The following is a 15,594-nucleotide window of genomic DNA, read 5'->3' as shown; positions in this document are numbered from 1 at the left end:
TCTGAAGATGCCCCCATGGGAATCAAACCTCTGCAGCACCGGCGTTCGTTGTGGTGCTGCAGTCCCTCAGTAGTAGGGTGGGCTGGTAGGGGGAGGAGTGTGAGCGTTTCAACAGATATCCATGGGTCAGCATATGGGCCATATCACCATATTCATATACCTCGCATTAGATTCAGTGGTGTGACTCAGGCTTTAACTGTTGCCATTACTAGGTTGATGGTGATGACCCCAGCCTCATGAATTGCTAAGTTCTCTTCGTCCCACGTGCCCACCAGTGCCCCATATCACTCCACAGGACTCCACCAATTAGCAATGTTATTATAGGTGCCCCCGGCACATCAAGTCCTTCCCAGCGAGGTGTCCAAGAATGCCTTGTCCCGCACCACAATCTGTCTGTCAGGTTGCTTTTCACTGCCCCAGGCTGCCTCAGTGGCCGCAATCACTTGTCCTCACTCCCCACTAGGGCCATCTCTCCTACAAGGCAATCGGGAGCAGCTCCTCACTGCACTTGTCCCGCTGCCAGTTCTTGCCAGAGGCAAATCTCACTCCAGTCCTCCGCCTCAACTCCTGTTTCAGGCCTCGCCCAGGGCGTGCGCCACCGCAACACTGCCAGGGCTTCTCACCATTCACTTCAATGTTGGCTTTCTGTCCAGTCTGCAGTACAGACACAGACCAGTATTTCTGATGCAGGCTCAGTCACACATCACTCCCGCCGTCACCTCGCGTCTCTGCCGGGGTAGTTTCGGTAATTGGGGCCACAGCTTAACACGCTCTGCAAGCTCCAGACTGCTCACTCAGGCTCCCTTCATTGCTGGACTCAGGGAAAACACACTTCTGTATCTCTGGATTCCCCAGTGATTAAATCAGCCACACTGATGTTGCTGAAGAGGGATTCTAGGACAGATGTTAGGATACTGGGCAAGTGAACAGCGGAAGCTGTTTTAGCAAACTGCCATCTTTGTCTGTAGTTCTGGAGGAAGTATATTTTTGTAATAGGGGCTGCTCTGTCTCACATTTCAGAATCACTACAGGAAATCCCTCAGATGATTGACAAGCAAACCTGTATCTTGGACAATGTTGTGAAATGTTCCCAAGACATGTCAAGGATACACCATAACCAAATATCATTCTATAGGGAAGGCACTATGCCTTGGCTTGTTGAAAATGTTTGAAAGTCTTCCTTCGTGGTCAACACATGGAGTGAATCCAACACACCAATCCGTACCCCACTCCACCAAGCCACCTGTGCCACAACCTGCACAGGCAAAAAACACCCTGCACACTTCCCCTCACCTCTACAGGCATCCACCTAGTACAGGCATCCCACACCTGTACAGGCACCCACACCGTCACTACAGGTGCAGCCCCCACCTATACAGGCACACAATCCTCTTCTGCACAGGAGCCCTCCCCTCTCTATAGGTGCTCCCCCACTTGTACAAGCTTGTCCCCCGTACAGGCATCTCCCACCTGTACAGGCACCCGCTCCTCAGCTGAGCAAGCTATTCCACCTGCACAGACAGAAGCCACACACCAACCAACCCATCAGCAGCAACCCAGAATGCGCACTAACTCACAGAGATCCTCACCACCCCACATTTGCAAAGCTCAAGAGACATCCCCTGTGACCACTGTAAATATGTAAATACTCAAAAGATATGTAAATAAACATAAAATTTTGTACAAATAAATGTTTCTATTCTGAACTTATTAAAATGTAATCATGTTAAAATGGTCACTATGGGTGCAGGACATATACATGACTACAGATGTGTGTGAGTGCTACATGTTGATTTGTAGGACCATCTCTTTTACTAGGTATATTACGATTAAAGCATAACAAAACTCATACATATGTAGACTTCACTACTTTGAATCCAATATATATAAGAGAGAAGGTTTGGAACAATACTTTGGGCCTCATTACAACCTTGGCGGGCGGCCTCCGCCGCCAGTCAAGGTTTAATCACCGTGCGGCCGCCAATGCCATTCCCGCCGTGACCATTTTGAGATCCCCGCTGGGCCGGCGGGTGGAAACAGAGATTCCGCCCCCCGGCCCAGCGGGGATGTTGGCCGCAACATGGGAGCCGGCTCTTAATGGAGCCGCCGGTGTTGCGGCCGTGCGATGGGTACAGCTGCACCCGTTGCGCTTTTCACTGTCTGCTGTGCAGACAGTTAAAAGCAGTGTGGGACAGTGCCTGAGGGTCACTGCTCTGCCCATGGCAAGTACATGGGCAGTGCAGGGGCCCCCAGGGGCTCCACGACTCCCCTTCCTGCCAGCCTTTCCATGGCGGTCTCTACTGCCAGGGACAGGCTGGCAGGAAGGGAACTTGTAATCCCCTGGGCAGTGCCGCAAGCAGCGCTGCCCTGGAGGATTAAAACCACCAGGACAGGCATGGTGGTCGTAATAGGCAAGATTGCACCGCCAGTGCAATCCCCAAAACAGCCCTGGCGGTCTTTGACCACCAGGGTTGTAATGAGGCCCTTTATATTTTGCTCAAAATCTTAGTTGCTAAATGATTCCTTAAAAAATAAATACTGTCTAATAGAAAAGGAAAAAGGAACAAACAAATTCTTCAAACAAGGTGGACAATGGATCTCGGAGGAGGTTGGGCAACAGAATAGAAAGCCTCAGAGCCGCCAGTCTATGTACAGGGTGCAGGGTGGGTTGTGCCTGTGCAAGGGAAGCTAGTCTATGTACAAGTTTAAATAAAATGAAGTCCATAGTCAAAACATTGTCCTAACAGAAAAGTCCATGGTCAACATAAAAAATAATACCCACCCCCTAAGCCACATGTAATTTCTCTACAAGTGTCCAGACTTGGGAAGACAGAATCACTAGCATCCTCACTGTCCACTTTCATGACCAAATTGACATCCTCCAAAGCTGTGGACTGAAAGTGGCTGGCCGATGACGGACCCAACACCACACATGATTTTTAATTTTAGTGGTTGCAGGGGAAACAACAAGAGAAGACACACTAAGAAACACAAGAACAGTCATCTAGATGGATTTTTAAGACAACACAGACAATGTGGCTGCATCTAAGGAAGTGACAGAGGCATTGATGTTCTCCAAAGGTATGGACCAAAAGTCTGGACTGTAACTCTCAGTAAAAAAACAGAGCCCCAAGAGAAAACAGTCTGGACATCATCATCTGCCACAATCACTCCCTGGTATGCAGTCACAGGAGCAACCACACATGGAGGTCGAAGGGGTGTGGAGTGTTGGAGGCGGATGTCTCCCTCAGCCTTTCTTGGTAGGCACTTGGTTTGCGGAGAAGTAGCAGGGGGTGCAGCTGTTAGCCCAGATGGAATTGGGTCCTCAAATGTTAGGGAGGGGTCGGTGGCAGGCACACATGTGTTGAGGCCTGCTCTGGGGAACCCTCTCCATTTCTAGTTCTTGTAGGCCAGTGGAGACCCACATTCATCACCCCCCTGGCTGGTGGTGTCCCTCTTAATGTCCCCCCAACCAGTCCGCTAAGTCTCTACCTGGGCTGTTGATGTCGTTGGCAATGTCTCTGTCCAAGTGGGCCTACTACCAATGCTTGTTGCTAGGTCCCCCTCCTCCTCACTTGTGGTAGCTCGAGAACATGCACGCCAATGAGCCAAAGATGTCCTGGTCTGCCCCTGGTCCTGCCCATATGGTACTTGACCGGCCCAGTCCACTGAAAATGAAAACAAACAATCAAGTGGATGGTGTACAATTTCTAATAAAGATAGAGACACCATAAAGCAAGTGCTGACATTCTTGTTCCTTGGTATGACTGACCAATAATATGTGGTTAGAATCCAAAAGTAGATGTAAGGTCACTGTAATGTCAAGAAATTAATTTAAGAAAAAACTAATTCCCAATTAAGGACAGTATAATCTATAATCTATAATCAGTATAATACCAACCTAACCTTCAACTTTAGTGCAAGGTGAGGTTCCTGGCATTTTTACATAGTAATCTTCCAATGTTATTTTACAAGTGGTGATAGTACACCGTCAGAATTGAGATCTCCACACCTAGCAGTGGATCCAGGTGTATCCTTTTATGTGTGGAGTTCTCAGCCTCTAATGCGCAGTCTCAACAGTCTTACTTTTAATATCAACTGTCATCTGTAGCACAGAGAAACACACAAAACTTGCTAAGTTTGTTGTACCCATACAAACAAGGCCTTAGAAATAACCTGTCTAAAGATGTGATTCAAATGTTTCGTATGTTTCATGGAAACATCAGCCACTGTAGATGGTATAGAGCCACATTTTGCATAACAAGACTGCGTTGTTTGTGCTATACACTGTTAATCATATCTCCTTATTTAGTACAGCTACATATACATTGGAAATTACATACATGCCACTTTCCAGGATGTGTGTTCATTTAGTACACATATGTATCATTTTGAGTGAGACAAGTCACACAATGTTAGCCTTTACTTTATTTTACAACAAGCATTAGTATTAATGACAAACAACCCACACAAAAAGCATATATGCTACAACCTACAACACACAAATACTAATATACCAACAATGGACATTTAACCCATTCTTTCCACATAGCATACAACAGTTCTAAGGACCTTAGTTCACTAGTCATGATTATACAAGTGCATTTCTCTAAACAATAAATCAATTATATATATATATATATATATATATATATATATATATATATATATATATATATATATATATATTTATTTATTTCTGTACCTGTACGGTACATGTGTTTAATATTTCTATTCCTAAACACAAACACCAAACAGATACTTACCATTATGTTACTATTGCATCATGCCACACATCATTATGCAACATTGGGAAACAATAGGTAATGCCCAAGAAGTTTTTAACCCCTTCCCAGCCATGGCCGTAATGGTTACGTCTGTGGCTGCCTCGCTGAGGCGCCACAGACGTAACCATTACGTCCTGGGACCAGCCCTCAGGGGAAGCTCTAGCGCTCCCCGAGGGCCTCCCCCCATCCCCCCAGGACAGGGCTGGAAGGGGTATCAGCGGAAATCACATATTTCTCCCACATTTTTGTGATGGAACCTTCCGGAATCTGCAGGAATCCACATAAGTCCTACCACCCAGCATTGTTGCGTCTATACCGATAAAAATTCTGCCCCACTTGTCAGCGTAAAAACATTATTTTGCAAACTGCCCTTTTGGACCCACTTTGGTCTCCCTTTATTTTCAACATGTTTTTGGCTCTTCCCTGTAACAGGCACTTGGCCCACCTACACAAGTGAGGTATCATTTTTACCGGGAGACTTGGGGGAGTGCTGGGTGGAAAGAAATGTGTGTCTCCTCTCAGATTCCAGGACTTGCTGTCACTGAAATGTGAGGAAAAGGTGTTTTCTGGCCAAATTTTGAGGTTTGCAAAGGATTCAGGGTACCAGAACCTGGTGAGAGCCCCACAAGTCACCCCATCCTGGATTCCCCTAGGTGTCTAGTTTTAAAAAATGCACAGGTTTGGTAGGTTTCCCTAGGTGCCGGCTAAGCTAGAGGCCAAAATCCACAGCTAGGTACTTTGCAAACAATTGCTCTGTTTTCTTTGGGAAAAATGAGATGTGTCTACGTTGTGTTTTGGAGCATTTCCTGTCGCAGACACTAGGCCTACCCATACAAGAGAGGTACTGTTTTTATCGGGAGACTTGGGGAAAAGCTGTGTTGAAGGAAATTTGTGGCTCCTCTCAGATTCCAGAACTTTCTGTCACCGAAATGTGAGGAAAAAGTGTTTGTTGGCCACATTCTGAGGTTTGCAAAGGATTCTGCATAACAGAACCTGGTGAGAGCCCCACAAGTCACCCTAGCTTAAATTCCCCTAGGTGTCTAGTTTTAAAAAATGCCAGGTTTGGTAGGTTTCTCTAGGTGCCAGCTGAGGTAGAGGCCAAAATTCACAGCTAGGCACTCTGCAAAAAAACAGCTCTGTTTTCTTTGGGAAAATGTGATGTGTCCACATTGTGTTTTGGGGCATTTCCTGTCGCGGGCACTAGTCCTACCCCCACAAGTGAGGTACCATTTTTATCTGAAGACTTGGGGAAATGCTTGGTGGAAGGAAATTAGTGGCTCCTCTCAGATTCCAGAACATTCTGTCACCAAAATGTGAGGAAAAAGTGTTTTTTGGCCATATTTTCAGGTTTGCAAAGGATTCTGTGTAATAGAACCTGGTGAGAGCCCCACAAGTCATCTCATCCTGGATTCCACTAGGTGTCTAGTTTTAAAAAATGCACGGGTTTGGTAGGGTTACCCAGGTGCCGGCTGAGCTAGAGGGCAAAATCCACAGCTAGGCACTTTGCAAAAAACGTGTCAGATTTCAATGTAAACATGTGATGTGTCCATGTTGCTTTTCCTGTCACAGGCACTAGGCCTACCCACGCAAGTGAGATACCATTTTTAATGGGAGACTTGGGGGAACACAGAATAGAAGAACAAGTGTCTTGTCTTTCTCAAAATTATTTCCCTCCAAATGTAAGACTGTGTGTAAAAAAGACATCTATTTGAGAAATGCCCTGCAATTCACATGCTAATATGGGGACCCCGGAATTCAGAGATGTGCAAATAACCACTGCTTCTCAACACCTTATCTTGTGTTCATTTTGGAATTACAAAGGTTTTCTTGATACCTATTTTTCACTCTTTATATTTCAGCAAATGAATTGCTGTATCCCTGATATAGAATGAAAACCCATTGCAAGGTGCAGCGCATTTATTGGCTCTGTGTATCTAGGGTTCTTGATGAACCTACAAGCCCTATATATCCCCGCAACCAGAAGAGTCCAGCAGACTTAACGGTTTATTGCTTTCAAAAATATGACATTGCAGGAAAAGGTTACAGAGTAAAACGTGAAGAAAAAAGGCTGTTTTTTCACCTCAATTTCAATATTTTTCTATTTCAGCTGTTATTGTCTGAAGGGAAACCTTTTAGGAATTACACAAATGACCCCTTTGTGAATTCAGAATTTTGTTTAGCTTTCTGGGATCCAGTATTGGTTTCACAACCCATTTCAGTCACTAACTGGAAGGAGACTGAAAGCACAAAAAATAGTAAAAATGGGGTATGTCCCAGTAAAATGCCAAAATTGTGTTGAAAAATTTGGTTTTCTGATTCAAGTCAGCCTGTTCCTGAAAGTTGGGAAGATGGTGATTTTTGCACCACAAACCCTTTGTTGATGCTATTTTCAGGGAAAAACCCACAAGCCTTCTTCTGCAGCCCTTTTTTCCCCTTTGTTTTTTAAAAAACTAAATTTTTGCCGTATTTTGGCTAATATCTTGGTCTCCTACAGGGACACCTACAAACCCTGGGTACCTCTAGAATCCCTAGGATGTTGGAAAAAAGGACGTAAATTTGGTGTGTGTAGCTTATATGGACAAAAAGTTATGAGGGCCTAAGCGTGAACTGCCTCAAATAGCCAAAAAAGGCTTGGCACCGGAGGGGGAAAAGGACAGACAGCTAAGGAGTTAAACATTCCTAGCCTCACTAGGTCAGTGCTACAAGTACTATACCTCCAACACTGAGATTTAGTTCAAAATGTAATTAACAGTATGTAATTTGTTACATTGTGACTAGAGGTGGGCAGAACTAGCGGAGTTTCACTTCGGGGAATTCCATGGAGTTACATGAAAACGCTGCAAGATTTTGCAGAATTCCACGAATGGGTGGAAATCATTATGTTACGCTCCTTTTTAGTGCAGGGAGCTCGGCACCACGTGGCGTGCCAGAGAGCACTGCTGATTAAGATGATGCTGCTGCGGCTCGAGTAGATTTTGTATTCGACTCACAGCTTTCTCACCAGAAACGGTCACGACTGCCCGTGACTGTTCACAGTGAGAAAATCTTGCAGAATGCACCCCAGTGCCTGAAAATTGTGCATTGAAACACCAATGCTCGCTCACACTTACCAACTTAGCGTTGGCAAGCCGTACACAAGTACAAACTCCACCACACAGCGATTAGTGAAATTTGGACTGAACTTTACGTTACAAGCGTAATGAGGAGTGGCCAAAATTCTGCCATCTCCACTGGCGGGGACAAAATGTATTGCTACTAATTTTCACTATTAGTTGTCCTAAAATGTATAGTGAGTGGACTAATAAGTTTTCATCACTGCTTGTCACCCCATGTAACAAATGTCAGTAAAGGCCATTGTACAAAGTACAGAGTGCCACAAAGCAAGCCACATATAAGCTATGGGTAAGGCATGATTGCTTTTAGTATGTGTTACCCAAAATTCAAAAGATGACCCGTATGTTTAATCTCATTGGTTTTACATATACCTGTAGGTTTCCATCTTATACACAATGACAGTCCTCACTGGCTCTTTGCATAGACATGACTCATTGTGAAACTTGCGCAGACAGATTTTCTGATGCCTACTGTTTAGGGCGATCTCGCACATGCAGTGACATTTACGCCACTAGGGCAATGGAATACTTTGGGACTTTGCCCATGCTAATTACTATCATATACAAGAAATGTGCTGCATGGCCTATTTGTTGACTCTTGACAACAACTGATATTTTTATACATCATGTATTGCTCACAGAGTAGTCTGAGGATGGGATTTATGGACAGAGTGTTAAATGTCCATGAATCATAATTGTCAACAGACTGTGAAACCACATAAAGGCCATAACACAACTGGTGGCTCAAGAGAAAAAAAGTAAACTACCTGGACATGCACCTGCATATTCTGCCCTGTGTTTGGGACAATGCCCCAGTACTCTGGATTCAGACCTTGGTGAGGGTTCATAGGTATGTGTAAGCCTAGATGGACTGCAATGTTGTGCAAAACACAACAGGCTACTATTATCTTGTACACAACTTCAGGAGAGTATAGCAGCAACCCCTGTGCCATCAAGACATCTGAACTGTGACTTTAGGAGACCAAAAGTGAGTTGTATGATGGCTTGTGTATAAATTTGTGTCCTACTGTACCTACGCTGAGGTATTGTGATTGCTCGTCTGAATGGAGTGAGGCGATGAGGAGAGAGTGTATATGCAGCATCCGAGAGGAGGAAAATGAGAAGAAAACAACTGTACATGTCCCTTTTGCATCTGTAGTATCATCATGTATGAAATGGTACCGGCAGTGTCTGTTGTGGTCAAGTATGTGTCATGAGAATTAGTCATTTGTAATGGTTGTGGATATTCAAACATTTACATATATCCGACTTGTATGCTGCTTGAGTACTTGCCCAGAAGCAACGTTTCGAAATTCTTCTGCTTCCAGCTGCCTAACAAAAAGTGATCTGTGGAATATGTAGCTGTCATGTGTTCTGCCTGGGAACACTGCATACACATCAGTAAAGCAGCCAATAACATCACATACACCCTGCATGTTGCTGGAGTGCTAGCGGTGTCTGTTGCTGAAGATATGTGCATTGTGGAGTGTGGTTAGGTGGCTGAAGTGCCACATTGAGTATAATGAATTGCACCTACCACAAGTAGGAAGCAGGAAAAGAGGTAGAAATCCGTAGCAACCCTTTGCCTTCCTGACCGTGTATGTGGCATTCTTATGCAGAGATGCATAATCCTATTTATGCACCTCATAACTGACCCAAGCAACAAACTGGCTTGTCTGAGAAATGCCCTCAAAGTCACTGGGCACCCTCTGGAATGACTCCTTAGCAAAGAAATGTAGAGCTGCTTGGTTCTTGACAAAGGCTGGGATGGTGTGGGAATGACATGCCTCAGAGTCAATATCCTGCTCCTACTCACAAACCATGCCCAAGATAACATCAGGGAGAAAACAGAATCTGCAGACAGGTGCAGGTAACATCTTGGCTGGGCACCCCAAAGAGGTTGATCCTTTGTCTGAAGATCCTCTCAGTTCTCCTCTTCCTTCTCATATCACTCTGTCACATTTCAAGCAACAATTACCCCTCCAATACACTCCCTTTATAGTTAACTGGGCCTACTCCCATCACATTTGGTCCACAGCTTTTGTTTTTTTACCTCCAAGTAACGACTGACCCTCACTCATTGTGTAATCCAATGTTTAGTAACATGTTGTCATACTGTACTGTTACCTACATGTCCTACACATATGCATATGTAACAGTCCAGTGCCTCTACACAGCTTTTTTCAATTTTAAAGTGAGACAATCTGTACTATGTTGGTTGTACAATTAGATAATCTGTGAATCTAGGCATATGTGTTGTGGCATACATCAATGTTTGCACTGCTATTTCACAGTGTTGTAGTCTGCCGCGGGTGAGGACTTTCAACCCAGAGTGTGGAGAATCTGCCCTGATTGTGGAGATTCCACACTGAGGCAGAGATTCCACACTGATTGCGAAATTCCACCCCAAGTGTGCAACCTCCTCAGGAGTGCAGATTCTACTCAAACGTCCCTTTACGAATCCCAAAAAGTAGTAAAGTTAGACCTTTGGTCTAAGTTATACTTTAGGTCTAACTTTACCTTTGTGAATCGGGCCCTTAATGTCATTCTTTTTTTGGGGTCCAGTGCAAGAGGCACCTGTAAATGGACAAAATGGAAGCCAGCCACTGGAGCAAGCAATCAAGGTCTTCAGGGAGCTATAAAGGAATGCCCAGACAGTTGACCTGACTCTTAAGGATGTATGATGATAAGCAGGACTAAGAAACTAGACATAGCTTATATAAATTGGTCTTCCAAAGATGACTGTTGGTTTCACATGGACAGCAGTTTCTACACCAGCTGAATTTGTTCCAACAAAATCCATGACCAAGACAATTATCAACATCTGAGGTAGGTGACAGCTACACTTTGTGCATCCCCTTTAGACAGTCACTAACACATGGAGGTTAGGTGTGGCTGAGCACTCATATACATTCTTATGGCTCTTCCTGGGCAGAAAGGGATGGAGGGGCTGACAAACTTGAATAGGCAGTGCCTGTCCCCACACAGAGGGCTGATTACCCCCTACTGACAGTCTGGGATGGGGAGAAAGGGCCTCTGCACACTTTAAAGACTCTTCTTTGAAGTCACCGCCACTTCAAAAGGACAACTGGGTATAAGTACTGGGTCTCTGACCCCACCAAATTAGACACTTTATGACCCACAACTCGACTCTGTTGGAAGAACTGCTGTGCTGCATCAAGGACTGTTACTCTGTTGGACTGCTGACTTGGAAGGACTGTTTTTCTGCTGTGCTGCCCTGCTGCCCGCTGCTCTCTGACCCTGCTGAGGGAGAGCTGGACTCTGCCTTGCAACTGAAGTGGTCTCCAAGGGCTTGCTGGCTTGCTTCCTTTTGCTTGTGACTTAGGGATATCAAATTCTCTACCACTGCGCCTGTGTCTGGTTAACTGGAAATGAACCCAGATTCTTGCACCAGAGAAATCAACGCATCTTCAGTCTGCTTGAAGTAGAACCAGTGTATCAACCCTGTTGCAGGAGTAGGACCAGTGCATCACTCTCAGAACCAACACTCCTCGTCGAGAGCACAATGCTCAGAGCAGAGCAGCGATGCCACAGCAGCTTGGAGAAACAACGCATACTCTCCTCTGGGCAAGAAACTTCTCAGCTCAACCCCGGTCTATAGGAACGGACAAATCCTCACCACTGTGTGAAGAAAATCAATGCATCACCTCAACGGTGGATCCAGTCTTGACGCATTGATCAATGCATCGCTCACCTGCATCCCACATCTCGCTGTTCTGACCAGGATCAAGGTACTCTGACTCTGTTTACCAGGCCTGCATGGCTCTTGACCCTGGCCTGCCCTGTGCCAGTGTGTCTAGATAAGCTCCATTGGTGCTTATTGCTCCAAAGGAAGAGAATTCTTCTTATTCTTTAGAAATTCATAAATTGACATCTTCTTATTGGATTTTTGTCATTTTGGTTTTGATTTATTTATAAAATGATTGTCTTTTTGTCTAACCTGGTGTGGAGGCTTTTTGTGGTGTTTTCATTGTGCTACTGTGTGTTGCGATGCACAAATACTTTACACATTGCCTCTTTAGATTAGCCTGACTGCTCTGTGCTGGGGTACCAGAGGGTGAGCACAGGTTATCTTTTAGTGTGTTTCTGAGTGACCTGGACTAGGATTGTGGTGCCTGCTTGTATAGGGTGCATACTCTGACAACCAGAAACCCAATTTCTAACAGATGTTCAGGCGTTGGATAGGATTATGTCATAAATTCACACTGTAAAACATTGTTTTTCTCTTTTTGTTTTGTGACAGCTGTTAGCGATTAGATGTTTTAATCAACACTATGGGGGTGATTCTGACCCCGGCGGTCCTTGACCGCCGGGGCCAGGGTCGGCGGGAGCACCGCCAACAGGCTGGCGGTGCCCCGCAGGGTATTCTGACCGCGGCGGTTTGGCCGCAGTCAGAACAGGAAAACCGGCGGTCTCCCGCCGGTTTTCCGCTGCCCTTCTGAATCCTCCATGGCGGCGCAGCTCGCTGCGCCGCCATGGGGATTCAGACACCCCATACCGCCATCCTGTTCCTGGCGGTTCGCCCGCCAGGAACAGGATGGCGGTATGGGGTGTGGTGGGGCCCCTGGGGGCCCCTGCAGTGCCCATGCAAATGGCATGGGCACTGCAGGGGCTCCCGTAAGAGGGCCCCACAAAGAATTTCAGTGTCTGCTTCGCAGACACTGAAATTCGCGACGGGTGCAACTGCACCCGTCGCACATCCTCCACTCCGCCGGCTCCATTCGGAACCGGCATCCTCATGGAGGGTTGTTTCCCACTGGGCTGGCGGGCGGCCTTTTGGCGGTCGCCCGCCAGCCCAGTGGGAAACCCAGAATCACCGCGGCGGTCTCCTGACCGCGGAGCGGTGTTCTGGAGGAAGGAACTCTGGGGGGCGGCCTCCGCCGCCCGCCAGAGTTAGAATCACCCCCTATTTCTTTAAGAATAACTTAAAGTGTAGCTCCTAAGCCCATTTTACATGCAGATAAGAAAATAATTGATGGGATTAAGAAGGAAGAGCGACAGACTATACTGTGTACATTCCAATATCCAGGATTCTGACGTGGAATAGAGGGGACATAGAAACTACTATGAGAACTATGTAATACCTCACTTCGGGGTTACAGGAAGGACTTCTGTGGTGATAGGGATAGAACTCCTTCATAAGACTCACATAGGAACTAGGAAGGTACCCGGCAACATATTCCAGTTCTTTCATCTTACTTCGCTTATGGCTAGTTCATCATTTGACCTTGTGCTCTCTTTGGTTCACACAAGGTTCACAGATTCCTCTGGCACACTTGTGCATTCTTTCCTTGGTTTTCCTGCCTCCCTCCTCAATACCAGAGGCAGCTAATAAGCAAGAACATCAAGATGGAGACCTACCACCGTTGTGCCGCCACACAATGCCCCTTGTCTGTTGCCCCCTGCTATTTTTTTTAATTTAGTAATGCTCATGAAAAACAGCTTATGTGCATGCATGAACACTGCCAGTGCAAAGGACAGCTCCCTAGACTCCTGATGACAGGAGGTGGAGGAAGAGAAGCAGAGTAGGGCTGAGCCATGATCTAGCTACAGAGTGCTGTTTAAAACATGGCAAATGGTAGTTTGATGCCTGGAATACACATGCCTGAGGGGTGTAATTGAACTATGGGGGTGATTCTAACTCTGGCGGGCGGCCGTTCCCCCCTCCAGAACACCGCTCTGCGGTCAGGAGACCGCCGCGGTGATTCTGGGTTTCCCACTGGGCTGGCGGGCGACCGCCAAAAGGCCGCCCGCCAGCCCAGTGGGAAACAACCCTCCATGAGGATGCCGGCTCCGAATGGAGCCGGCGGAGTGGAGGATGTGCGACGGGTGCAGTTGCACCCGTCGCGAATTTCAGTGTCTGCAAAGGAGACACTGAAATTCTTTGTGGGGCCCTCTTACGGGGGCCCCTGCAGTGCCCATGCCATTGGCATGGGCACTGCAGGGGCCCCCAGGGGCCCCACGACACCCCATACCGCCATCCTGTTCCTGGCGGGCGAACCGCCAGGAACAGGATGGCGGTATGGGGTGTCTGAATCCCCATGGCGGCGCAGCGAGCTGCGCCGCTATGGAGGATTCCGAAGGGCAGCGGAAAACCGGCGGGAGACCGCCGGTTTTCCTGTTCTGACCGCGGCCAAACCGCCGCGGTCAGAATGCCCTGCGGGGCACCGCCAGCCTGTTGGCGGTGCTCCCGCCGACCCTAGCTGACCGCCGGGGTCAGAATCACCCCCTATGAGTCCTTCACTCAGACGCAAGACATTTTATTTAGCAGACATGCCTTAGGTAGCATAGTACATCTGTTAGAGTGCCACAGTAGACATAAGAGCATCCCATAGGCCAATGAAGATTGAACGAGCACAGCAGGGCAGGATCCTAAGCACTGAACCAGCTTTAGATAGGGCTGTCCTTACAGTCCTATCAAAAAGCTGATAGAGAGCTTCAGGTGGGACTGCCCCTCATTCCTGATCCTGCTGCTCTCTCTGGCTTCTCATTGAGAATCATGTCTTGCTGGTTCCAGTGTCCAGTGCTGGGTTACTGCCCTGCTTTCACAGAAGAGTTTCCAGCAAAGGAAGTAAGGTAAATAAAAAATAAACCTCTCTGTTGTTTTTCTGTGAATACAGGAGTTATGTGTTGCTGAGTGTATTTATGAGTGAGAGTGAGAGTGATAATGAGAGTGAAAGTGAGTGAGGACTAGTGAGAGAGAGTGGGTGCATGATAAAATGAGTAAAAGAGTGTGAGTTAAGATGAACAAGAGAAGGGAGAGCATGAGAGGGCGCGGGAGCAAGTCATGCTTAACTGTCAATTGTGTGGCAGGTGTATTTGCATCAGGTCTCAAAGGATGGAGAGGCCTTCTGACCCATAATTATTAAAGCAGAGCACCTGTACACCAGGAATCCAAAGCATCCCCCTGTATACCATCAGCGGTGGGTGAGAGTCAGTGAATGTTAAAGAGTGTGTGGAACAGTGTTTGTGAATGTGAGTGAAATTCAGTGAGTGTGTGAGTACACGTGTGTGAGTGGGACTGAGTATGAGTCAGAGTGAGTGAGAGAGGGAGCGTGACTTAGAGTGAGGGTAGAACTAGTGAATGAAAAAGGGAGTGAGAATGAGAGAGAGGAACAGTGTGTTTGTTCGCATGTTTTGTGCATGGGTGTCTGCTGCTGGCCTTATCATACTCTAGGTAATTATTGGCCTATGGGACACCCAGGGTAACAGGCTGTCATTGGCATATTGGAGATAATATTGGGATTATTCTATCCATAAGAGAGGACAGCCATGGCAAACTGAAGACCCTGACACATTGAAAGTAAGGTTTGCCATTCGTGAACACCTAAGGCAAAATGCTGATATCTGACATATTGGAGGGTAATTTCTGGCCTCAGAGAGGGCAACCATGCATATTGGATAGGTGTAGGGTTGGTGAAAAAAAAAATCAGAATTTCTGGTTCCGACCTACTGGATGTCATTTCTGACTTATGGGGTCACCCATGGTATGGGCAGCGTCAGTGACATTCTGGTTCTGGCATGTTGTATGTCACTATTGGCATAAGGGGGTACCCATGACAAAACGCTACTGTAAGGAAATGCCTCCTTGGCATGTTTACCCCCTGACTTTTTGCCTTTTGCTGATGCCAGTTATGATTGAAAGTGTGCTGGGACCCTGCTAACCAGACCGC

General features: G+C 46.6%; 1 protein-coding gene across 1 annotated transcript in view; it reads left to right on the top strand.

Annotated features, from left to right (window-relative positions):
• The window catches only part of LOC138262395 (vomeronasal type-2 receptor 26-like), a 50,546-nt gene that overhangs the window by 145 nt on the left and 34,807 nt on the right, over positions 1 to 15,594 (top strand). The gene's annotated exons all lie outside the window — the stretch shown is intronic.

This window comes from Pleurodeles waltl, chromosome 10 (genome assembly GCF_031143425.1).
Source record: "Pleurodeles waltl isolate 20211129_DDA chromosome 10, aPleWal1.hap1.20221129, whole genome shotgun sequence".
NCBI classification, from domain to species: domain Eukaryota; kingdom Metazoa; phylum Chordata; class Amphibia; order Caudata; family Salamandridae; genus Pleurodeles; species Pleurodeles waltl.
The sequence above is the reverse complement of the archived record's forward strand: the minus strand, read 5'-3'. Positions and strand labels throughout refer to the sequence as shown.